The 24,628-nt window shown below is 39.2% G+C and overlaps 1 long non-coding RNA gene across 2 annotated transcripts; it reads right to left on the bottom strand.

The window, feature by feature from the left end:
* Nucleotides 1-303: 303 nt before the first annotated feature.
* On the bottom strand, nucleotides 304-21,773 carry LOC131358893 (uncharacterized). 2 transcript variants are annotated; one of them, XR_009205706.1, is made up of 3 exons: nucleotides 21,537-21,773; nucleotides 3,227-3,327; nucleotides 304-1,694 (listed from the first exon to the last, which is right to left on the bottom strand). It is a non-coding gene; the product is annotated as an uncharacterized LOC131358893 (long non-coding RNA). The 2 variants fall into 2 exon arrangements; XR_009205705.1 differs by lacking the exon at nucleotides 21,537-21,773 and adding an exon at nucleotides 18,901-19,085.
* Nucleotides 21,774-24,628: the final 2,855 nt, after the last annotated feature.

Raw genomic sequence — 24,628 nt, 5'->3', positions numbered from 1 at the left:
TGACATGCTCTCTGTGACAGCCAATAACAGTATTCTGGCTGTGTCAGTACTTTTTTTATGAAACACTCAGAGAGCGAGAGAGAGAGAGAAAGAGAGAGAGAGAGATGCTTAATGTTTGTATGTTTCTTATAAATTTCTTGTTAACTATCATCCATCACACTAGCTTGCAATCTGCATGATGGTTTCTAAACAATGTTACCAGTCATGAATTATTTGAAGTAAATCTCCAGCAGCAGTCACTGTGTGTTTGAAACAATAATACACACTTACAAAATGCACACAAATTCAATTTTAATGTTTTTTCTACAATCATCACATACACATTAGAATTGTGCTTTTTATTTCAAATGTTTCATTTACATAGATATATAAAACCTACTGCACGTGGCATGCATTGATGAGTACACAATTAATAAAGCTAGAGATGTAACATTCTTTCTATCTCTCTCTCTCTCTCTCTCTCTCTCTCTCTCTCACACACACACACACACACATACACACACTATAAAGTCAGCTTGAGTTTGTCCCCTCACTCAGCGCTAAGTTCACCTAGAGTTGAGACGCATACAAACATCCACACAAATGCATGCACACATTCTCCATTACCTTGCCATATCATGTGCCTGCATATTTATTCAACGTACTCAACATATTTATGAATGTGGTGTGGTGGGTCTCTCAGCATCCATCTATTAACATCAATCACTTCAACACTACAGCACACTACTTCTCTCTCTCTCTCTCTCTCTCTCTCTCTCTCTCACACACACACACACACACACACACACACACACATATGCATGCACTCTGCTATCCACACATCCATCAATGCTCCAGTCTTTGCCTCAATCATAATTCTAATATAAAGTGATACTCATGACTGAATATGTAGAGATAATTCCTGACCAAGTCTGCACACTAGACTGCAGTTAATCAGCTCAACTCAGCCAAGGTTGCCTGATGGATAGGTTTTAGAGCATGAAGCAAGTCTTCAGCTTCAGGACAGTTTTTACTACAAATATATGTGGACTACACTGTGGACACATAGTTCAATGTTGGGCCTCAAAAACAAGCCCCCAACCTCCTTGAGTTCCTGTCTGTGAGAGAGTGAGAGAGAGAGAGAGAGAGAGAGAGAGAGAGAGAGAGAGAGAGAGAGAGAGAGATGTAAATCTGGATCCCTCTGGGAGAGAGAAAGACTCTGGAGAAAATAAATTTGTCATGGTTCATGGTGAGTTCAGCCAAACCACTGATCAGAGCTCTCTCTCTCTCTCACTCACCACTCACTCTTCTTCATCATCTTTTCTTGTACTTGAATCTTAGCCTGTCTCAATAAATATGAATTTATTCCATTTTCATCTTCCTAAGAAGAATATACTCAACCTACACATTCACTCATCCTATTCATTAACCATGTTGTTAACCAGAAGGTCTGTTTGACTTGAAAACAACAGCGTTCTGTTTCATGTATGTCCATATCTCAGGTCTCAATCCAACAAAACAATCAAAACTTTTAAAAAGTTCTTGCATTATTATAAACATTCTCATGACATGCATGAGTGTGTGTGTGTGTGTGCTATTGTTTGTGTGTATAAGCGATTGTTGGTGATCCAGGGGTTAAAGATGTTCCAGACAGTTGAAAATGAAGACAGATGCAACACTGGAACACTATGAGCATCTTCACCTCAGCCCCTGACCTGAGAAAGAGAGAGAGGAAGGAGTAAACAACAGCTTGGAACACTCCAGATATCAGACACAAATCTCCTTAATTCATTTATTCCAGGAAAAAAAAATGTTGCAGACATCTTCGTTGACTGTCGAAAGAGATTAAAAACCTTGTTCTGTCGCAGCTGTCTGTTATGCATGAATGCAGTCAAGAAAATAACTTTAACACAGTTTGACATTACATGGAATGTGGTATATGTCAGTGGCTAAGTTGATCTTGTAATATAATATTATGTTTCACTTTTGTGACATCACATTTCATTTAGGATAGACTTTCATCCAGGAGCTGATTTCAACAAAGGGCCGTTTAATTAAAGAATTACTCCGTCATTGTTTATGTAATGGATCTGTTACATGTGTGACTCCTGTGTACAGGAATTTCAGTACATTTCCCTTTAGCATGAAATGAAAAACCTGTTTACTCAAAACTCACTTATAAACGTCTCCAAAATGTGGTCAGTGGGGTATTTGATGAACATTTCGGCAAAAGACATATTTTTGTAAGCTTCGGTCAAAGTTCTTTGTAAATTAAACACTTGTAAGTTTTCCAGTTTTCAGAGACACTTTGTACAGGGAACAACATGTTTCTAATGTTATCACAGTCGTTTAAAGTAAACACTGGAATGCCTCAAAATCTACCAGTAAATCTTCCCGACAGTGCAAGAAACTGGACTTTGCTTTTCCTCAATTGCCCCTGCTTTGAAAATCTAATTCAAAAAAGGCAACATATAACACCATTGATATAACATTTTCTAATGTCTGTGTCATATTAAAAGCTTATTTGGTATTTTGTAAGCATTAATACATGGAATTACTTTAATGCCCTAAGTCTTCCATAATAAGTTTCAAGTAAATTTCTGCTCAATACAGGGAAACATATTTAATAGTAAATTCTTGTGCATCTGTGAATTAACTTACTGTATGCTTCAGATGCAGTGGTGTTATCTTAGCTCGTAAATATTTTGGATTATTCTTCAATTTGTTTTTATTATGAGTATGGAGGTGAAATGGGGTGATGGGTGATGTTTGTGTAAAATGATACGGTCCTAAAGAAAATGTCCAAGATAGTGAGACATTGCTTATTAGTTCAGCTATGCGCTATTGTTAATGCTCAATCCCTCCTAAACTCCACATTTCAATAAACAAGGCTCAAACACACAGGCTTTCTATGGGGAGTGTCTGAGGGTGTACATTACCTGAAGTCTGTAATTACACACACACATACACACACACACACAGACACTCACGCACACACTCACACACTCACTCACGCACACAAAATGAAAAAGCGTGCTCATGATTTCATTCACACATGAGATCAGATAACCCTGTGGCCAGGGCCTGAGTTCTACTCTTTGAGACATATAAAAGAAAGGCCAAAGCTTGCTAATCAGTTCATCTCGGGCAAATCACCGATAGTGACAGCAACGACTGAAGCCTGGAGACTCTGTGACAGAGGAGCCTGAAACAAAACAGTACTAACAGAGACCTCTGAGCAACTGACCTCAAGGTTAAAGGTGACAACCCTAGTGGGCGGACTCTGAAGGTGTCCATCTCAGGGAGGAAGAGGGTTGAGCGTGTCCGTGGTGCTCGCAGCTGGAGCAGCTGTAATAATAGTCCAGAAACAAGAACCAGCTTTAGTTTGAAGCCTGGACTCACTCTGAAACAGATTAAGGTCTTTCTTCTTTTACACAGTCTAACTCAATAGCAGAGAAATGTATCTGTAAAACACACACACACACACACACACAAACTCTCACACACACAAATTCACACACACACCCACACAGAGGTCCCTCTGCATTTGACATTTCAAAGCAGCAAAAATATTTTGTGTGTTCTTCATTTGTTCATTGTTCAGCTTATGCCCTGCTATCCTGCTATGCTGCCAGGTGAGTTTTAGCCACGTTTTTGTTTACAAATGCTGTAACTGTCTACGTGTCAGAATCAATGGTTAATGGTTTGAATCGTGACAATGCCCTAGCCACCATGGCCTTGAGTTTAATCATGCTCACATGATTGGTGAGTAGTATGCCTGCTAGTTTACAGTTATTTATCAAATATATTAAACTGGTAAGCTTCAGCAGACACAAAATAAACAGCGAGCTAATATTTAAAGACCAGCCATGGGAGGCTGCTATATTTAGTATTTCGCAATTTTATTTTGATAAACATTTCACAATGTTCTGCGTTTTACTGGCACAAAGGTGGTTTATTCTAGAATGACAGAAGAGCAGTGTTCGGAAAAAAATGCAGTCAAACAGCTTAGTGGTTTTTCGAATTGCGCAATCACATTGGCTGTATTTATGAGTCAGTGTCCTACCGCCAATTCTGTCTGTGCTCTTTAGCGCCCATGGGGATATCCAGAAACGTTTTTGCTGTTTCTCATCTCCCAGCACCATGTGAATGTATTTATCAAGAAAACTGAGTATGTGGTACAGGCATAATGGGGCTGAGAGATGTAGCCACTGCTTTAAGGTGAGATATTTATAGGCTGTGCTTGTCTTTCATTTGTCTTTTTCAGAGGAAAAAATCCAAATTGCCCCCTTTATTAGACCAACAAGCATAATCAGTCATGTTTACTACACTATTCAACACTTGTCATTTTTGTCAGTTCTAATCTAATCTAATAAGCAAATAAACAGCACAATAGAGTCGTTCTCAGTGTTTGGATTGTAAAAACATAATGTGCCATTATGACAAAAAGTCATTATGTTTGATCAAACTCTAATGTAGTACAATATGGTTAGGTTATAGTGTTGAAAGAATGTTATAATGACTTGATGAATGAAGAACCCCGGAGCTCTTCATATACAATGAAACACTTGCATGAGTTCAGATAGCAGTCATATAAGGTAGTAAAGAGGACTTCTTCAAATCTAAATTCAAAACCAATGAGCTGGTGTGTTCCAATAAATATAATAATATTTGGTTAACTTGGTTAAGTTAGTTCATTTGGTTAAGCCAGCATTACTGTCCTAATCCGAACTCATTACATCTATCAAGTATAGAATAACTCCAGTAGGTGACCAATACAGCATAAACAAATCAGAAAATGTTTTGGGCTTCTAATATGTGCGATAACATACTTTAATAATTCCTCTACCTAGTTTGCAAAAAAACACTTCTGAACTCTAAACTCACTCTTTTGAACCTAATGATATCGGGTGGCCAGAGAATACAGACAAGATTCTACAATCTCATCTCAAGGCTTTTGAGATATAACTAATCTACAGCAAATTCCAGCAAGCCAGGCACCTTGTTTACACAGAAAACAAGTTATTGTGTAATCCCAATTGTGAAGAACATTTCAGATTAGCATAATGCAGTAACAACATAACAGTGTAAAGAAATTACTGAATTCCTGTTTGTTAAGTTCAGATTTAAAATTCTTGTTGCTCAATGATCAAGCATCAGGCATGAGTCCCAATGAAAGAAGATTTGACAGCCCGAGACAAAAGGGAATTATGTGTCCCAGTTTAACCCAAACTAAAGTGGCCCTTTGATATAGTCAGGTCAATCATTATTTGATTTGCTGCTGTGTTCCCCCTCATTGTCACAAATGGCCTATTCACTGAGCATCAGTAAAACCCACAAAGAACTACACACACACCGGATCTCTGTGCCAGAACAGCAGGGGGCACAGTAATCAGTGGCACACATTAAAGACCAGCCATTCACAGGAAAGCAAACTCTAGTTTTGGGTCAGTTATTAACCCTGCCCCTGGCCCATCTGACCCTCGTCAACCTCTCACTGTGCCCAATGGGCCCTGGCCAATCCCCTCTGACAACTCGTCATTTACTTACTTCAGACAACTGACCAGCAACACCACAATCCCCAGTGCAGCTCACTCTATAGCCCACAGCTAATGACCAGATTTTGACACACAGTGAGAATGAGCAGAGAGGTTAACCTCATGATTGCCAAAGAATGTGAAACTGAAGAGGTGCTTTGTCATTTGTCATGTTTGAAACCTAGCGAGGACCTTAGTTATTAACTGGGGACCTCCTGTAAAGGTATTTTGAGTGGTAGAATAAACCAATCATAAACATTAAGTATAAACTGTATCGTTTAAAAAATTGTAGAATAAAAATCTATTTATTAGAATTGGGAGAGTGGTACATACTGCATATCTCTGGGGTGTGTGTGTGTGTCTGTGTGTGTGTGTTTTACAATGTGTGCTGCAGTGTGGGTCTCTTGTTACATCTCCTTTGAGAGCTCTCTTGGGTGGGGTTAGGTGATGTTTGGCCTAGGGCCTTGCTGCTTTTGTGCTCCCTAGTCCTACCATCAACTTTTTCACTAAATAACAAAAGTGGGCATGACTTCCATTTAAAACAGAGGGTAAATGAGTGAGACAGACTGAGACAGTTCCACTCTGTGCCTCCAATGGGATGTGCTGCTTTACACTAGGGACTAGGGATGTCTTTTGGCACAGTTAGGTATTTAAGCCTTATACAGGGACACTGGCACATAGCAAGAGAATGAAGAGAAGAAAAACAAGGAGACTTTACTTTAAATTAACATGTTTAAAACAGTTGAGTCTACTGATCTCTGCCCCATGTGGATGACAACATTATCCATGATGAGGAGGTCAAAGCTGAATGGTCACCCAGCTGTTGGCAGACAGGAAACACACCACAGCATAATTAATGGAGTTCTTAAACTCAGAGGGCAGAGTGGGTGTGACAACATTTGACCTCTTTTAAGCTCCAGAGTTTCTGTAAACAGACCAAACCTGAGTGCAAAGCATCCACAGATGACACAATAGCCATGAAGGCCATTCACAGGCACTTGAAGAAGATGTTTTCAGTCAAATAACCTCCTCACTCACCAGCAATTACAACAAGCCACCCCAAAAACATGACCACCAGCAGAGATTAGATGACATACACAACTGAATGTCTGTTTTGACCTGGCTGTGCAGTTAACGCACAACTTCCTGCCCAGTGAGGGTCTCCAGCCAGGCTTTGTAAGGGAGAGGGAGGAAAGGGACAAAGAGTCAGGCGCCATGAGAGAGGGCCTTGTGCTGTGTCCTGCCGTCTGGATTTAATCAGAGCAGGTCGTCCTGATGAACTGTGTTCAAGAAAACAGGACAGAGCATGAGAACACCAGTCCAGCTCCATGGATATAAGAGGAGGGATTTGGGACCGAAGCATGCTTGTTCTTGTGGTTAGACTTAAGTTGAGCGCTCAGCAATGGGGCAGTCTCCTGAGCTGTAATGTTAGATATGGACTTTTTGTGTCTGCTTGTCTTTGTCTGTTACTTTATAAATTTCCCTCCCTTACGACACCTGATACCGAAGGCCCATTTGTCATGTGTCACCTGTGTTTACTTCAGGTGTGAAGGGAATGTCATGGAGGGCACTGCTATCCTTCCCCCTGATTGTGGGAGGATGGTGTGACTGACTTGAGAGGCCTGAGGGGATCAAACTATTGTGTTGCAAAGGGGTGAACAGGGATGTTCACATGAGGACAAATTCATTTGCTCTCACACAGAGCTGCCCTGAACGGCCATGGGCCATGTTCATACATTACAACACACCCGAGAAAAAGCAAGAGAGAGAGAGAGAGAGAGAGAGAGAGAGTTAAAAATTGGAGGAGGGGTAGACTTTGACAAGCATAGACTAGCAACCTGAATTAGTAACTAATTCTTTGTGTGTGTGTGTGTGTGTGTGTATGTGTATTCTCTGTTAATCAAGGGAAACATATTGTTCATTGAGTGAGAGCAGCATTCTGTCAGTCCCTCCTCTCCTGTACTCCAGCCATTCATTTAGACAATGGCATTCTACAGCAGCATCAATAAATATTCACCAGCTCCATGGTGTAGAGAGGGAATAAAAGCAAAGCCAGGGAGAGAAAGGAGCTCAAATGAAAAGAGAAGATAAAAAGAAGGAAAGAAAAGAAAGGAGAGCAGAAAAGGTTGGGAGTTTGAGTTGGACGAGTTTTCGAAAAGCAGGCGAGGTATTGGCAGAGAGCCAAGCAGGAGAGACAATGCAGATTTGGCATGGCCTCTATAAAGGCTCACTGGAGCGTTGGCCTATTGGAGAAAGTGAGGGCAGCTGGAAGCCTAAAAAACTTAGAGAGGGGGAGGAGAAAAAAGGATGGAGAGGGGAGCTGAATACAGTGGTGAGAGCCAAACTATAGCCTGGGAATCCCAATCAGAGATGTGGCCCTGAGACTGTGCATAACTAGAAACAGTGGTGATATGTGTTCTAGGCCAAAACATTAAGCTCATACAGTACTACTACCTGACACTTCACTCTTGTCCTTCAAGAATGTCTAACCACCCTGTTCCTCCTGTCCTAATGTTAGTGAGGAAGTGGAAAATAAAAGAATGAAAATATGTGATGTAATAAATAAGAAACAGAAGTCTCATTGTAAACATTAAAATGGCAGTTATTTAACGATCACCACCCCGCCTTCTTAATTTCCTAATGTCCACCATTGCCATTTGAGTGGTGGGGAGGAAGGTCAAGGCTTAGAAAGAGGGAGCTTCAGATGGGGGTGTTTCTGTTGTGCCCCCTAAAGATCAAAGTCTTATTTCTATTGTGAACTCTGTACAATGAAGGCTAGTAAAAGAACTAGAAGAAAGCAGAAGGTTTGACCTCCTGCTGGCCAACTGACAGCTCCCTCTGTGTGAGAGTATACATGTTTGTGTATGCGTGTGTGTGTATATATGTATATATATATATATACACACACAAAATTAGTCTGAATATAGCAAAAGAACAGGCATGCTGACATGTTAGAGCTAATAATAGTGGTTTTGATGGAAATGATGAATGTTTTCTTCAAGCTTTGCCTTCATCAAAAAAAAACCCACATTTGCAGCAATTATAGCACGGGCATTCTAGCTGTCAATTTTTCAAGATAATCTGATGAGATTTCACCCCATGCTTCCTGGAGCATCTCCTACAAGATGGATTGGCTGATGGAGTCTTCCTCCGTAGCTGAAATCTGCAAGTGATCCCAAACTTTTGAGCGGTAGTATATATATATATATATATATATATATATATATATATATATATATATACACTATATTGCCAAAAGTATTCGCTCACCCATCCAAATAATCAGAATCAGGTGTTCCAATCACTTCCATGGCCACAGGTGTATAAAATCAAGCACCTAGGCATGCAGACTGTTTTTACAAACATTTGTGAAAGAATGGGTCGCTCTCAGGAGCTCAGTAAATTCCAGTGTGGAACTGTGATAGGATGCCACCTGTGCAACAAATCCAGTCGTGAAATTTCCTCGCTCCTAAATATTCCACAGTCAACTGTCAGCTGTATTATAAGAACGTGAAAGTGTTTGGGAACGACAGCAACTCAGCCACGAAGTGGTAGGCCACGTAAACTGACGGAGCAGGGTCAGCGGATGCTGAGGCGCATAGTGCGAAGAGGTCGCCAACTTTCTGTAGAGTCAATCGCTACAGACCTCCAAACTTCATGTGGCCTTCAGATTAGCTCAAGAACAGTGCGCAGAGAGCTTCATGGAATGGGTTTCCATGGCCGAGCAGCTGCATCCAAGCCATACATCACCAAGTGCAATGCAAAGCGTCGGATGCAGTGGTGTAAAGCACGCCGCCACTGGACTCTAGAGCAATGGAGACGTGTTCTCTGGAGTGACGAATCGCGCTTCTCCATCTGGCAATCTGATGGACGAGTCTGGGTTTGGCGGTTGCCAGGAGAACAGTACTTGTCTGACTGCATTGTGCCAAGTGTAAAGTTTGGTGGAGGGGGGATTATGGTGTGGGGTTGTTTTTCAGGAGCTGGACTTGGCCCCTTAGTTCCAGTGAAAGGAACTCTGAATGCTTCAGCATACCAAGACATTTTGGACAATTCCATGCTCCCAACTTTGTGGGAACAGTTTGGAGCTGGCCCCTTCCTCTTCCAACATGACTGTGCACCAGTGCACAAAGCAAGGTCCATAAAGACATGGATGACAGAGTCTGGTGTGGAGGAACTTGACTGGCCTGCACAGAGTCCTGACCTCAACCCGACAGAACACCTTTGGGATGAATTAGAGTGGAGACTGAGAGCCAGGCCTTCTCGTCCAACATCAGTGTGTGACCTCACAAATGCGCTTCTGGAAGAATGGTCAAAAATTCCCATAAACACACTCCTAAACCTTGTGGACAGCCTTCCCAGAAGAGTTGAAGCTGTTATAGCTGCAAAGGGTGGACCGACGTCATATCGAACCCTATGGATTAGGAATGGGATGTCACTTAATTTCATATGCGAGTCAAGGCAGGTGAGCGAATACTTTTGGCAATATAGTGTATATATATATATATATATATAGAGAGAGAGAGAGAGAGAGAGAGAGACTGGAAAGGCTTGAAAATGTTTTAGCTCAGTTTCTATCACAGGAGGTTGTGCATTTCACATACATAAATGAAGTATCATTTTTAGAGTTTAGCTGTGCTTGGACCTGGAGACATGGTGGAAAGTCCTGAGGTGTCCAAGGTTTTGATGGAATGAAATAGCTTCCTTAAGACGAAGCTTTGCGGCTGTGAGAGCTAGATGCCAGACAGAAGACATTAGAAGGCAACAGCATGTTCTGGCATTTACCATAGCTAAATCTAAAGTGCTGCAAGAGGTTGAGTCAATTAAAAATTCAACTGAAAGTCATTCTTGTTTATGATTCTAATGTTTTTTCTGACACATCTAATGTACTATAATTAGAATATGAACCTATGAGTCATACCCCTTGTCTCTTACTTTCTGTCTCTACCTTGTCTCTCTCTGTTGTGGTAAGTAGTTTCATGGCTGGCTAAGAGACCATTAGCCCCCTGTGCAGTGCTCCTGTCTCATTATTAATCTGCTGTGACAGCACCACTGTTTACCAAATCCACTAAAATCCAGGGGGAGGGAGGCTCAGCTCGCCTCCATTAACCTCTGACCCTGAGTGGGATGGCAGTGGAGCCAGGCCTGGAGCTGTCCTGGCACCTCCAATGTGGACACCTGTCCTGTCCTGGAGAAAAGACACAGTACTGTCTGTCAGTGCTGAAGAATCCAGTGAAAGAATTCCAGAGTGTAAACAGAAGAGCAGACTCCATCAATGGAAGTGTAAAACTAATAAAGCACACGTTTCATTTGAGCCATGATTTTGATTGGGAAACAGTTGATTTTCAACCCTCTGTATCAACACAGTAAACATTTCATTTATAGTACATTACAGACCCCTAAAAGCATATACAGTATAAACCTGCTTTCAATTCAGGTCTAATTCACAGAGATAATCTATCCAAACAATTTGGTTTATATTTGAGGTTAGTTATCTCCACTTGACCTCCTTATCAGCTTTACTCAATTACAATAGCCCTAAAACCTGGCACATATCCACACCTCTCTCCAGCAATCCCTCTGTGCTCAGCACATCCTGATATGCTATCTACCGATCAGTCATCTATCAACCTTATGTAACTGCCACTGACCCACATAACACAAAATACTCCATTAGTATGCCAGAACAACTGATAAACCAGACCTTGAAACAATGGCATCTTTATGCTCTATCCCAACTGTCATAAAACTTAAATATCTGCATATCAGTATAGGCAAATCTCATATTGTTAGTATTAACATTATATAAATGCAGTTTTCTTTTTTGTTTTTAAACCTAGAGGGCAATAGCACATCCGCGTGCTTATGTTTGTGTTGGAATTGGACTAGTCTAGTTTATTGTGTGTTAATGTGGTTATTCATTTACAAAAAAAAGTGACTTCGTGGTAAAGTGCATCAATAAACATGAACACAGGGATGCAGTACACAGAGACAACAGCAGTTGGCAGTGTATGCTTCTTCCCCAAAATAAACCAACACAGTGGTCTACTGTAGCCTTTTCACTAGAAATTCTCAAGCTCAGTGTATATAGCATCCTTACTTTAGTATTACAAGAGAGAGCTTGACTTTACTTTCTGACATAGATTTTCAAGATTCAAGATTTGAGCAGCATGCATGTTTCCAAAAAAAAAGCGCTAAGCACATAATGTCTTATGTGTCTTATGACTCTAATGGTACCACATCTAACGTTATATACTGTAATTAAAATTTGATCCTATAAATCATCTCTCTCTCTCTCTCTCTCTCTCTCTCTCTGGTGGTAAGTGGTATATTATTCTTTATTACTTTATTTCTTATCTATTGCCTACATTGCTGTAAATGAGGTTATGGCATCTTTTATTCACCCTGTTTTCCTGCCTGTCTGTGTGTGTGGGTGAGAGAGAGAGAGAGAGTGAATGAGAGAGAGAGAGAGAGGGAGGTCAAATATGAAGTAAACAGTGTTTATCAGTGTGTCAAGATATTTATCATTGTACATGGCTGCTCCTGAAGCAGAACAGGTTCCTGTTTAGGACAGAGAGAGAAGATAAAAAAAATGAGACAAGAGACTAGGTCCAAACAACACATACACAAAATATATACACATACTAAATGTACACAGACACACACACACAGACACACACACACAGACACACACACACAGATACACACACACACACACACACAAGCTTGTAGGCTATCCATCAACACCCTGCATCTGACTGACCCCTCCCTAGCCTGACCTCTGACTTTACAGAGCACACACTGTCATCACTAACTTCCTTGCAATATCCAAACTCAAGGGTCAGGAACTTGGTTTCGACACACTCTCGACAGCCAGTGTGTGTTTGTGTTTATAGTTGTTCATGTGAATGCTACATGGCGACATTCTTAGCGATTCTAACAGCATCATGTGACACTTCTGCACTTCCCGTAGACAGACTTTGATATAACTGGTTATGTGAGACCTACAACACATACAAGTTCATTTTAATATCCGTGTAAGGACCTTCCACTGCCATAATAATGAATGATGTTAATTATAATGATTAGCCTACAGCTAAAAGTAACCTTAAACCTAAAGCTCACTCATCTTTTAAGTAAAAGCTTCAGGTTTGCTTACAAAAAAACCCCCCACTATACACAGTAATGTCCTCACAAAACTCACACTTTCCACTGACTTGTGTATTAGCTATAAGCTAGAATAACATTATTCTACACTTACTCTTTATTTTAAGAGTATTTGTTTATTTATTTATTTATAATCTTATCATTTGAAAAAGGATATAAGTGCAAGTACATCTGTTCTCACGAACTGGACGTCTGCTAGTTTCTAAATCATCAGTTAATCTCATGAATCTGTCCTAGTGATAGAGTTTACACATCATTCATATCATTCAACACTGCCTTTGTTAGTTTCACTGAAATCATTATATTAACAGTCTGCTTACTGTAGCAAACTAGAAACATCTGTGTGTATTTACTCTTGAGTTTCTGGTCACTTTGACTTCAAAAGGTATGGGGAAAAATAAAAGAAAATCTCAGAGACTGAACTGGAATTTGAGTTTTAACCAGATTCTGAATTGACTTCCTTAACTTGCGGTATGAACCCTATGACCTCACAGGAACCCCTACAGGCTTCAGTGTTGCTCAAAAATAACTCCCCTACCGATTTATGCCCTTCAGATTCTTTCTCTCTCTCTCTCTCTCTCTCTCTCTCTCTCTCACACACACACACACACACACACACACTTTGCCTCGAACATCTCCTCTTCTCTCTTTTTTCTCTTTACCACAAATTAAATAAATATAAATACTTACAGAATCAGAAAGGGAGGAAAGCAGTGGGCGGAGGACCACTGAAGAAACGTTTGGATATAATATAAGCACGAGTCCAGGGCCAAAAAACCCTCTTCACTGCTTTTACACTGCTCTGAGGAATACAACTTAAGCAGATGGAATGAATAAAGGAAAGGAATGGAAAGGAAAGGAAAGGAAAGGAAAGGAAAGGAAAGGAAAGGAAAGGATAACAAAAGAAAGGAAAAGACATGAGAGAAAAGGAAAGAGGAGAGGAGATAAACCTCTGAAAAAGCACAGTAAAAAGGGATGGTTTAAAAAGAAACCTGAGCAAACTTGTGTAAAATACATTTGATAAGCTAGAACTACATTTGTTGACATGATGACATGTAACATCTGTGGTTATATGTCAGTGTCAGTGACATCTTGTCAGACGGTAAGGACACAGTTTTCATCAAACTGTCAGACAGGAGTGCAATATACTATGGTCTGATGTGCATAATAAGATGTGATTGGTTGACCATTGAGAGCATATGTTTGCAATATGTACATACAATATATTTATATGCGAGTTGCTTTCAGCCAAGAAGTCATTCACATCACTGAGGTGTTTTGCCTTACTTTCTTTTACTTGAGTGGAAACAGCAGGCCTTTGAAACACTCTAACAAACTGACTGAATAAATATTAATTTATAACAATTTTGTGTTTTCAATGTTTCTCCCCTTTTTTAAGCTTCCTAGTTCCTTCTTCTTCTTCTTCTTCTTCTTCTTCTTCTTCTTCTTCTTCTTCTTCTTCTTCTTTATGGCATCGATCACTGAAACACTAAACCTACCCCCAACATCACCATAATCCCTAACCCCAACCCTTACCTCAACCCCAACTAATGTAATGTAATACATGTAACCCTAACCTTTCAACCCAACACCCCTAAACATGAGTAAAATCACATGCAGTGACTTTCTGAATTTCTGCTGCTTCAGGAAAAAAAATGTTAAATCTGGAAGTCACATTTTTGGTAACTACTCTACTTCTCAATCAGAGGAAGTTGCACAATATCACAGAAGTGGTCATGTGCAGTGTGACTAAGAGGGAACGAAAGAACGAAATAATAGCTCTTAAACTTTTAGACTTTTATATTTCTAAGAAACATGATTATACTATGAAAGCTTAACTGCTAAATCTCAGATGTTTCCCTATTTTAGTTTTGGTTTTTCTTAAACTCCTGAAATCCAATCTCCTAAAAATCAAATCTCCTAAATCCAATGTCTCTGTTGGTCAGGGTTGAATATTAAATTGAATATATGTATTTTTCATTAATTGAGCCAGAGACACTTTAGGATTTGTGGAAGTAACTCTATATGTAATACTAAAACAGAAGAGTAAGCTTTAGAAACCCAAAACCTGAGTTAATAATCAGCTAGAGAAAAGTCTAGCATTGTGTAGAAAACTAAGGAAGCTGCTGAAATTAGTGCTCTAAGAACTGGGTGTCTGTAACAATGTAGGTCTAGATCCTGGAACCTATTACAGAAATATGAGCTGGACTAGAATAAAAAACAAAATGAGTAAATAGGTCTTTGATAATACTATGGCTCATTAGCCTGAAAACGTTATTTCATTTCATGTTCACTCCAGGTACAATTACAACCTTATTTTAGTTAAATGTTCCCATTCTCAACTTACAATTAGCTGTAATTGTGCTAGATAGATTATTTTAAACTAATATCAAATGATCCAAAAGGTGAAAAAGTAGTGATCATATTATTGGCTCGTTACAAATCAGTTGCTAAAATAAATGTCATTGAATGAATATGAATTAATGATAATAATAATAAAATAAAATAAAAACTAATAAAATAATAAATAATAATAAAAAAAATAAATAAAATTTCTTTTTTAGCAGTTGTGTCATGTTTCTGGTTCTTCGTTTTTTAACAAGTAAAATGATAAACATTCAACTACCAAAAAAAAAAGGTAAAAGGTTTTAAAAGCTTACAGAAAACTATAACATTTCCATAGAGAAGTTTCATTCGTATCATGGGTTATATCGAACCATTCATTCTAAACTGAGTCATACTGAAATTAGGGCAAATTTAGTGAAAGGCCAAGACTAATTCATAACACAAGCATTTTATCTGCATAATGCGTCATCAGCCTTAGAGGAAGATGTTATAGAAAATCCTTCTAAATCTCATGCGTTCATGTTGGGTTGAAGAAAAAAACAAACAAACAAAAAAAAAAACATGATAATAAAATGTGATCTAAATTAAATTTCAACAGAACAAGCATACTTTTTTAACAAGAGTTACAATGTCATACAAAAGGACTTATTGAGCTCAGCCGCTGTTGAAACCACTGCAGCACTTGTATTGAACCCTGAAGCCTGAAGCTAAAGCTCATATGAAAGGGATTCATCTGCTCTCTCTCTCTCTTATGAGATGCTCTTGTAAGTTGAGAAGCTCACTATGTTCCTGTTCCACCAGTTGGCTCCTGGTTGCTTCCAGTGTTTGGTTATAACAGACAGTAATCTGTACTTTGTGACTGACAGCCGATTACTTTATGACTACATGGGAAGCCTAGCCTGCCTTAAAATTTGATTAAAATGCGGCAATGAAATGTTTACAAATGTCTCTGTATTTTTCAGCATGCTTGGTGAAATTCAATATTTTAGCAGATCTTAAAATCAACTGCAATAGCGTGCTCTTCTATTATGTAATACAAAACTAGTTTTGGTGGACAGCAAAGTCTGTGTCAAGATCTGTTTTGAAGCCTGTGGGCACATTGTCAGTAGAATTCAGTCAACACATGGCTTCACTGGGATCCCATGACAGATTTAAATTTGTGCAAAGATAAACATTGGACAGCAGGCTTTCTGGGTCACTGGGAGCAAGTGGGTATATGGAAGGATGGGTTTTGCATAGAAAGACTTATTGAACAGTGCGTCTTTTGCTTGTCCCATTTGGACACACAGTTGGATGTCTGATGATTGGGAGATCTCTCAAAAGGGCTGAACCTCATAATCAACTGCCAATCACTGAAAAGATAATGAAAATGACTGACATCACAAACATATTGGTGTTACTCTGACTCACAGTGTGCTCAGAGCTGCAGTAGTGGTCAGTAGCCTTGTTAGTTTTATCTTTGCAATTGGTAAGCTTAGGAAAAAAATTTTGCAAGTATGGTTAAGTTATTTTTGATTGTTTGTGTAGGTTTTAAAACTTGTTTGTTTATTTACAGGTATAGCTAGCTGGCTGGCACTACCTTTATTCGTGAAATTTAGCTAGCTAGTTATCAGTTTAGATGCTTTTTAGTGTGACAATGCCATTCGCTGAATTTGTAAATTTGATTTTGGACACTCTTACTTACTTCTCTTATGAGGAGAGCTGGAGAAACAGTGGCCAGATCAACAGATGAAATAGATAAAACAGAACCAACACAGACAGTCAATAACAATCCTGTACTTCCCCTATTTTAAAACACATAAGCTGCCACTGTAGTGAGCCTGCAATAATAGTTGGGCCAGGATCCCAGGCCATCTGACGACACAGTAGACATTAACAAAGTTATTTACTTTATTATCTAAATGCAATTTAGCATAGCTAATCCAGCTTGTTTTAGGAGGAAACTGGAGAACCTGGAGGAAACCCACAGATACACAGGGGAGAACACGTGAAACTCCATACAGATAGTAATCTGATCTCACACACTGATCTGAAACTGTTTTTCAACACTGTGCTCATTAATTGAGGACATAGCAGTGACAACATGTGCACTAGCATCACCTAGACAATTACAGAGAAACGACTTTAATTTATTTACCTTGTACATCTAAGTATAATTAATTAGTTAATTTCTATAACAGAAAATGAACTGAAAAATAAACCAGTGAAATCACATACAATCCAAAATGATATTTATCTACTTTTAAAAGTACATCAGACATCTTACATGGTCAACTAGTAAATCAAGCATTCCATTTCTTTGCCTTCTTGACAGAGAGCTTATACTTCACTCCTTCTTCTGTAGCTCTTGCTCTACCTCTACTCTCTCTACTATTCTCTCTCCTTTCATTCCCTTTGTTTCCTCCAAGCTTCTCCAGTGTAAAATAGACTTTTTATTACTGTTTTATTCATGTGTATTTTAATGTCCAGTCATCCTGTTTGGAGGGTTCATTTGGATGGTCATTCCCTACTTACAATAAGCGCTTGTCATTTCTGTTTAAGGATAATCAATAAATATATGACACTTTCTTAAACCTTGATGCCTATCTGTGTGTGCTTGTATTATATCTTCTTTAGAAATTGACATGTTGACTTCCCTTTTCTTTTTCTGTATTATAAGATACTGAAATGTCGTGAAAATCTTCTCTCAGTGAGGTCAGTGTTCTGTAAATATACCAGATATACACGTCTTTGTGTTGCTAAATATAAAAAAACTATTTGGATATGTTGGGAAATTCTAATGAGAGTGGACTCAGAGGCGATTATAGAAATGAACGGTGTTTAGAGTTTTGTTTTGGAAAGGTGAGCTTTGGCTATTGAGAAATAATGTGTGTGTTTGGTTGGGTTTTTTTTTTTTTGGTATTGAAAAATTTTGCATTTCAAGGGTCTCTTTGTTTGTTTTTCTTAGTAATAATATGAGAAGTACATGATGTATATGTTCCTCTTCCTTTTTTTGTTCTCTTAATAGGCCACTTCTACATAAACATATGAATCAACAAGTTCTAAAAGAAAAAACGGCTAAAAGAAAACACATCTGATGACATGTAATTAAATCTTTAGTTATAATTTGTAATCAGTACCAGATTACATTTCCTCAGTAATCGAGCCAACATTGATTACTTCTCAAAGCTGGCTTCTCTTGGATTAAAGCAGCCAAACCTAAACACAAGACAATGTTAGAGGAGTTTCAGCTGGGATTTAAATTTATAACTCTCTACCCTACTGATCTGTGTATGAAGCTGCTGGAGATTGTGGACAGAGAGAGCAGTGGTGGTGTAGAGATGAGAAACTTCTGAATGTATTTATCCACTAAACCACAGAGCAAATGAAGGAATGCTTGGATGGCATCTTCAACATATGAAGAAAAAAAATCACACAGTATTGTTTTTTTTTATGTTCAAGGATTATACAAGCAGACCGTTCTGACATGAAATGACAAAAAGTTGGATATTTCACCTCATTCCGGTACATAAATACACTGTAACCCAGCTGAATGAGTGCAGGCCCAAGGGAAAGTTGAGTAAACAGTTCAGCTGAGATCCATTTCAGTTTGAAATAGTTGGAGTAGTGCTGCCCAATGCGTTTGGGAAAAGTGCTGTTTTCAGGCCAATCATAATGACTCCATCCAGGCCTCATAAATTTGCTGGATGAGAAATGCAAGCTAACAAAGGCCTAAAAAGTACTGCTGCAGATGTCATTGCTGGGGAGATGCCACTTTAACCTCCTCCACTTCCTAACTTGGAAGTAACAGCTCAAAGCTGGAGATGGGGCTTTTAAAGTTTCTCAATGAGCAAGACAAGCTTAAACACACATTATAGCATTATAACATACTCACACCTCTGTGCCAGTGCACATCTGGGCTTGAGTGTTGACGTAGCCAGGAAGCACGTAGCTCTTTCCCATAATTCCCTCCACAGTAAGTCTGTGCTCATTAGTTCCCTGATCTTTTTAGCCAGAACATACTTCCCACTACGGGTCTGTCATGGATTACACGCCATGAGAGAACCCAGTAAAATGAAAGAGCTGCAGAATATTAGGTGGGGGAGGGCTGGGAGTGGCAGAAAGAGCCACGCACCATGACGCAAGGTGTTATAAAAGCCAGATGACTGCTTTAATGCTGAAAATATGTTCTGTTTTTGTTTATTTCTGCTTCAGCACTCAAACATTTAGGAAACAAGATCCAAAAACTTGATATTGTATTTTATTGCAAGAAATGTTCAAATGTTCTCTGGCACGTGTATTTGATCCAGCTTTAGAAACCAAAAGTAACACATCTACTGAGAATAGAGATAATGTAATTATTTGTGTAGCTACTTTGCCTTTTCTTAACAGAAGATGGGTCCAAATGCACGGCTGTACATTCAGCAAAGATCTTACAGCTGTGTTTCCTAAAGAGAATGAAGACATGTCTGCTAAACGTGTGAAGTACTAAACTCTGGCCATTGACCACAAGCACACTCCAAAACCTGGAGGGTGGCACGTATTTAGGAAATTGCTCCAGTTGCAGGAATCAAATCCATCTATGGGGAATATCCCAAAATAAACCGTTCAGTTCTCCCATATCGGGCCTTATATAAATAAGATATCACAGGGCACCATGGGAAATAGCCAATCCAGTCCTGTAAACATCAGCCAATGACTTCTGGCAGGCTTGTGCTCTCTCCCGAGGTCTGCAAGGGGAGAAGGGAGGGGGACTCAGGGCTGGAATTCATAAATAAGTCACTTTTTTAGGGGAGGATTATGTGTCCACAGACCCCTGTCTACCCCTCCTCCCCCTCCCCCACCAAAACAAACAAGGCGAGTCAGAAATAGCTGATTTTAAGCATCACTACAGGAAATTATTTTAGCTTTGGTAATTTGGCCGCTTACTTTATTAGCATTTGCATTACAGTTCGAGCCAAACCAATTTAACCTCCTCCCCCCTCCTGAACACTAGCCTGCCTATACACACATACCTACGAGCACACCTGGACCTGTCTCCTGTTCCAACATTAAAACGCTTGCAGTACTAACACATATACTAACGCTTGCGTAACACACAATTTTCCATCATGAAGAGCTCAAAATGTAAAACAAGTGATTCTAACAACATTGATGACATTAAAGCAGTTTGTAGCTCGAGTAAGTTTTGTAAAAGTACTTCTTGTTTCCTAGGGTTTGTTTTTAGGCTCTTTATATCATTAACCCATTCCCAGAGGAAGCCACTCTGGCTCTATTTAAACCCACTTATCCTGGCCTTTCCCGTAATCACCCTTGTGAACAAACACAAGGGACCAGAGAGTGCTATGTTTGCTAGGCCAACATTGGGAAGGGTGTTAGTGGTTCACCCCAAACCCTACCAGCTGATTCTGTGAGTTAGTAATGAAAACTACAAGAGCAGACAAGACAAGACAAAGGATATTACAGCCCACCATCAACACATTATATTGCAAAACAACAACATATAGCCTCTGGTGCTCCATGGTGGAAAGTGGAAGCAGGCATTCACACAGAATGCTTGTATATAATTTCCTGGGTGAAATAATAAAAGTTCAGTAGAATTAATGAGAAACCACTTCCTGTAAACAGAGTGCTAGTTAGTAGGTGTTCATGTTTTATTAAAGTATGATGGAGATTCCGGTGTGGGTTTGGAAAGGGTTAAATGCATAGGCTTTCTGTGGGTTGCAAATGTATGCACATGTATGTGCAGTGAAAATAATGCTTCTTAACACCTCTGCATGTTCCACTGAGACTGAAAAAGATTTTTAGAAATGGGGCAGGATGTTTTGAGGTTATTTTCTCCTGTTTTGCCTCTCTCTCTCTCTCTCTCTCTCTCTCGTACACACACACACACACACACACACAGAATACTCTATCAGCCAAGAAAAAAATACTAAAAAGTCATACATTTTGTTATGGATGGTAGATTTAGAAAGCCCCCAATGTCGCTAACATCAGACAGAAAGATTACTGATGGCTGATATTGTAATTTGAAGAGGGAGGGAGATTCCCTAAAATCTTCTCAGAAGCTCAGAGATCTACAATATACTGATGTGATTCAGTCACAGAAGTAGAACAGGTTTTTCAGGTCTCCAGGAGAAATCTGCATCAAAAATACCTGTCAAAAAACTAAACCAACATTTACTAACAACCTCTGTGTCAAAAGGAACAATTTGTCCCTTTCTATAGGATTACTGTACAGAGTCTGTCACGTCTCAGTCTGAGAACAGCCAAAGATTCAGCGCAAATACTCTGAGTCATACTCTGTTTGCTTAAAGACAAAAGGAAAACTCACATGTACTTTGCCTCTTTTGTTATGTCCTCCTTTCTACCTAAAGTTGCATTTATGATAAAGATCATAATTTATTTGAGCTTTGCCATTTCAGTAGTGAAATTGCTTGAAGGTTTTATACCATAATGCACATTGTTTTGTTACTGCTGAGGCAACAAACCATGTTTTCTTTTTTCAAGTACTTGGAAAAAATAGCTTACCATTCTAGGTTCTAACCTTTAGAAGTAAACATCAGCACTGGTGATCACATCATAGGTCAGATTTCAAAGTTTCAATTTCCTCATTTTCTGACGTCAAATGATTCTTTTTCATTTACTCAGTTCAGGTCACATTTAGCTAGCTAGTTTACTGTATTTTTAGTTGCAGCATTTCTATCCTAGCTATTTTATATCTAGATTTCTCATCTGTATTTGCCTTTTTTGGTGTCCTGCTGAACAGGAGACTTTAGCCTCAATGAGTTAATCATCACTGTGTACATTTATCATTGATGCACAACTCTAGGTTAATTATTAAGGCATTCGGATGAATAAAGTGCAGTAAAAAAATTAAAAAAACCTATAAAAACAATACATTGTTCAATATTATATGTCTACTGCACTGCATTTCTAAATATACGTAGCATGATTTTCAGTCACACCATAGACCATCTTTACATGCCATTTGGAAATGTCATTTTATTTCTACTGGGTGGCAACTTTCCACACTGGGGTAGGAAATGACTTCACTTCCTGACAACTGACAAATGGTCTGCTTAGACCAAAGGAAGTAGAGAGCAAGGTGTCACACCATCTTGCATACGTCATACCACAACTCTTTAGTTAAAAATTTTTTACATGTTACATATACAAAATATTTAATCAATAAAGAGCCAGATGACTTGTGCCTGTGAGTTGCTAATTTTTACAAATAGTGGGCAGTTTGGAACCTGTAAAGTTAGGATCCAGACAAATAGACAAACAAAGAGAGAGAGAGAGAGAGAGAGAGAGAGAGAGACAGAGAGTGAGAGACAGAGAGAGAGAGAGAGAGAGAGAGAGAGAGAGCCCTCAGAGACGAGTACTCATTGTGAAACATTAAATTTGACTGTTGAACTCTCTAACTCTCTAAAGGACCAGGTTCACTGGATGACTCATAGTGACAACACCAAGTGTCCCGGAAAGTACCAAGAATGCCCCCCAGCTCCTTGAGAAAAGTCTCCTCATGATAACTCTTAATTTGATTACATATCAATGATAAGCAAATCTGCTAATCACCCCACATCTTGGAATTAAAAACACATTTCTGAAATTTAGCGAATTTCAGTGGTGCATTTGCATTAGCTCTTAGAATGTGACAAAAGCCACAGAGTGTGTTTAGCAATAGGGCTGATAAATATTCCCACCAGGATTGGGCCACAGTGGTTCTGAGCTTTGGTCTATGGAGGTCAAACAAAAAAAGAGGTCATAGTAGTGTCAGCCTGCACTCAAGCCCTGATAACAGAGGATATGTGAGGACAAAGGACAGGTCTATGTTTTAAACACAGAAAATCCACAGCCACATACCCAGACATGTGGGGGATATCCAACTGAGGAACTACACTAACCAACACTAACCATCAGATAAGACATGCACAGGAAATGAAAGCTCAGATAGGGGAGTTCGTCAAGACCAAAATAGAACACAAACACATACTCTTTGGTCAGGTTTGATCACACTTGCTGTGGTCTTGGTAAATACCGAAAACATCAGAATGTGTCGTCACATCCTCCAAAACTGTGTTTACATTAACTCCTTGAAGACTTATTATTCAGCGTAGTATTTGGTAACTAATATGAATTATTCAGTAACCACAGTAAGATAACAAAATGCAAAATACTCTTTCAAATGCGCTGAATGAAAAGGTAATATGAATAGGAGCTGCTTTATAAAGGTTCACATGGTATCTCCTACTTGAGAGTAAAGCTGAGGATTGGGACTGGAATCTCACGTAACACAACAAAAATACCATACTTTTATTTACAGCATTCATTATTTTATCCTTAGTAACTGCCTGGTATGGTTTAGGCTACAACCACTTCTGATATTCATTCAAATACAGAAACAGATAATTGTAGCATCAAACAAATACAGATAAAGACAGTGGCATTGCTTTACACTCCAATATGTAGTGAAAAGATAAATGTAAGTCAGCACCCACCAATAGGTACTAGGAATTTAAGGGATTAATCCTATTTCACTTGAAGAAGAATAAGAAAAAATGGTGTAGGCAAAAGACTTTGGTCGTGCGGTAACCTATTTGCTTAATGCTTGCTAATCATTAATTAGTACACACTGGAAATAGTTGATATACTGACTTCCTTTTAGTTCTGACTAAAACTTTGTTCACATTTCACTGATATATCAGCGGCTTACTTTACTTCAGCAGCCATCAACATCATCATCTGCATTTTATCTACTGCATATAGTTCTTTCAAGAAGAATATATTATGGAAAATGGGTCCCGAGCCAAGTGTCTGATCCCCGTCCAAGCCCTCGCCTTCCAGCCATCACTGAGTGAATCAGCACCTGACATCAGTATTCTTATCAGAGCTTACTTTAGCAGCAGTGCTGGCTCAATGCTTAACGGTCTGTGCTACTAACTTGTGAGTTCAGCTCTTAGGCCTGCTAGAGACTCTGCTGAACTGCTGAATGCTCGGGCAAGGCCTTTGACTCTCAAGTGCTTAGCAGTATGCTTGAATTATTTTGTATAAAAGTGCTTGCCAAATAAATGAATGTAAATAAATGTACTGTGAAACACTTTGCAAACTCCATGAAGGAAGGAAGTTTTGGTTGGAACAAATGAAAAAAAAACATTAGTAAGCTCATTAAAAGTTGCCATGGCAGACCAAACCCATTCCACAATACACTTTCAGTGGACGTAAACAAACTAGAAGCTTGCTTATTTCACCTTCACTCTATTGCATAAATGTTTGTCCTGTTTAAACCGAGCCAGTCTTCCTGTGCCGATGTTTACACAACTCTCTGTGGTGATGCTTCCCTCCCTCGGGTTTCTATTATGTATCCAGACAAGCATAAATAAATGCATCCTTATGTTGACAAAGGAGTGCAGTGACATCACTCATTCTAATATGAGACATAAAGGAGATGGGGTCAAATTCAGAAATGCAAAGAGAGGCGCGCTCATAGGGTGTGTATGATATATGCAGAGCTCTAATACATTCCGGATAACCTGGTATGCGTGGTGATACAAACAAGGTAATAAACACCGCCACTAAAGATAAAGCACCTTGATCACACTTTGATGGAGTAACTTTGT

Source organism: Hemibagrus wyckioides, linkage group LG09, assembly GCF_019097595.1.
Source record: "Hemibagrus wyckioides isolate EC202008001 linkage group LG09, SWU_Hwy_1.0, whole genome shotgun sequence".
In the NCBI taxonomy this organism is placed as follows: domain Eukaryota; kingdom Metazoa; phylum Chordata; class Actinopteri; order Siluriformes; family Bagridae; genus Hemibagrus; species Hemibagrus wyckioides.
Note: the sequence above shows the minus strand (reverse complement) of the source record. Positions and strands in the feature narration are given on the sequence as shown.